Genomic DNA, 2,990 nt, shown 5'->3' on the forward strand with positions numbered 1-2,990 from the left:
GTATTTAATACTATGTCAGAAAATAATGATATGAAATCAAATTATGACATTCAAAAACTAAACTCTCATTGAGGAGAGTTTTCATGATAATGAATTTTGTTCGTAGAGATGCTTCATGCAAAAAATGCAGAAAATCACTGAGACATCTCAGTGCAGCTGCCAACTGTCTGATAGGAAAGACAGCTGTTGTAGTCAGGAGGCTGATTTCCTGATTTCCATAAACTATATTAAAAAAACAAAAAATCTGACAACATAGTGGAGCCTAATGAATTTTTTTTGCACCTTTAAGTTTCCTGCTTTTGAAATACCACTGAAATAAAACCAGAAAATAATTTAGATTGGAGAGGACCTCTGGAGCTCACCTGATCCAAACCCTGTCACACCAACTTTGAAGCTGGATCTAACTTCAAAGTTTGATGAAGTTGCTTATTATCTTCTTTGAATGTCTGAAGACAGATTCAACAAGCATTGTGTTACCCACACAATGTGCGTTGTGTTTTTTTTTTCCTGACAAATCACGATATTCCTTATTGCAACTGGTATCTATTGTCCTATACCTTATAGCTGAACTTGTCCAAGAACAGTCTGGCTTCTTCCACACTATAAGACAGTATAGATATTTGAAGGCAACCATAAAATTATTCCTTACGTCTTCATTTGTTATGATTGAAGAAATCTAGCTCTTTCTTTCCTAATCTCTCATATTTAAGAATATTAATGGCTACAATATCTGCAGGGCAGTTCTCTGCCACATAGTTTCTGTTTTCACAAATGAAAACTCAGAGCAGTTGTAACTAGCTAGCAGCCACAGTGCTTGATATAGAAAAATTCAGAATCACAATTCTATTTTTTAATCTGTCATTTGGAAAGTATAAGGATGTCTAATCTGCACTTTTTTGCAGCAGCAGCATCAGTGGTATGCAACACTGCACTTCTGGACAATGTATCTGGACCAGATTTGTGTCAAACATCTCTGTTCCACAACCTATGTGATTGTGCAAGTATGTACTGACATCTGGTGGACGTTTGACCAAACACTTCAATAAACCACTGTGACTCCATAATGCTCATTCAAAGAAAGTACTTAGAGTGGATTTCTGAGTACCTGCATTAGTTCTGAGTCCTCTTTCCAACAGCACCTGTGGGAGAAAATAAAACCCCAGAAAAGAATTCAACATCAAGATTTCTGGTTTTACCATGCTACCTGGAAGAAAATATTTCCAAAGAAAGTCTAGTTATTTTCTGTTTTTATTTGTAAACAAAGGCACCTTTTAAAATATATACAACAGCAGATCAAAACATTTAGACACATATGACTGTATTCACATATGTCCATCTGGCAGTATGTGACAGATTTAACCCATGTCTGCTTCAGAAACCCCCACATTAAGGCACTTGCTGGCTGCTAGTCCATGAAGCTGTGCTGAATGAGTACCTACCTGATTATGGAACAGATATTGTTTGACAATAAATGAGTATGCTGGTCAACAGCAGCTTAATAGGAACCAGCAGTGTGACTTGGAAGCCAGGAGGGAAAACCACATCCTGGGATGCATCAAAAACATCATAATCAGTTGGCCCAAAGAGGTGATTATCCTGCTGGATTCAACATCAGTGCAGCCTCCTCACCTGGAATGCTGTGTGCAGTTCTGAACCCCACAATTTAAGATGGATGTGAAGGTACTTGAATGTGCCCAGGGGATGGCAAGAAAGCTAGGGAAAGACCTGGAAGGAATGTCCTGTGAGGAGTGGCTGAGGAATGTCCTATGCGGTTTTCTAGAAGAGGAGGCTGAGGGCTGACCTCATAGCTCCTACAGCTCTCTACAGCTTCCTCAGGAGGTAAAGTGGAGAGGGAGGTGCTGATCTCCTTTTCCTAGTATCCAGCACAAGAATGCATGAGAATGGTTCAAAGCTGTCCCAGGGGAGGAACAGACTGAATATTAGGAAATATTTATTTGCTAAGAGGGTGGCCAAACCCTGTAACACGCTTCCTAGAGAAGTGGTTGATGCCCGAACAATTGCGTTTGGATAATTCTATTAAGAACATACTTCAAATTTTAGTCAGCCCTGAACAGGTCAGGCGGCTGGACTATAGGATTGCTGTACATCCCTTCCCCTTCCCCTTCCCCTTCCCCTTCCCCTTCCCCTTCCCCTTCCCCTTCCCCTTCCTCTTCCCCTTCCCCTTCCCCTCCTCTTCTCTTTTTTCTTCCACTCAGTTTGAAACAGATCAAACAGATAATCCACAAAGTAAACTCTTGCAACTATAATTTTACCTGTTCTTGAATGTCTGGTCTGTATGTGGAGAGGTTGTGTCATTTCTTACTCAAAAGTAATTTTTCTTTTTGGTCTTCCATTTATCACTGCTGAGTTTCTCATTTTCTACCTCCGTTCCTTCAAAGTTCTGACTTAATTTTCAATGTTTTTTGCTCTTATGCTCTGTTTCACACTGATAAAAACAGTGCAACATCCACCACTGATGAAGCATAGAAACCTTACTTGCTGCCTATGTATTTTAAAGGTCATTAATGTTTCCATATTAGAGGATGACAGATGATATATGTCATCACAAACTGCTCTTTGAACAGACAAACTATATAAGCTGGCTGGATGTTAAAAAATTATGTAGAATCAAAAAACAATTATTAAGAACTTTTTAAATCTACTGAATATTTGCTAGGAAACAAACAAGAAAATGTAAGAAGTAAAGGAGTTGCTAATTTAACATTTTTATTGCAGTGTGCCCTTCATTCAACTTCTGATGATGTTTTATCTTTCAAGATATTAATGCAACATTAAAAAGCCTGTTTTCATCTACATAACATGGAAAAAATATCCCATCACTTTTAACTGCTTAACTTGTTATGATTTTTTTTCACTTTTTTAGCAATAAGAATCAACATTTAAAAGACAATTTTATCTTACAAAGACTGCAAAATTATTAGGACCTAATAAACTATTTATCCTTGAAGACATATACTGCTCAGACTAAG

Source organism: Vidua chalybeata, chromosome 2, assembly GCF_026979565.1.
Source record: "Vidua chalybeata isolate OUT-0048 chromosome 2, bVidCha1 merged haplotype, whole genome shotgun sequence".
Lineage (NCBI taxonomy): Eukaryota > Metazoa > Chordata > Aves > Passeriformes > Viduidae > Vidua > Vidua chalybeata.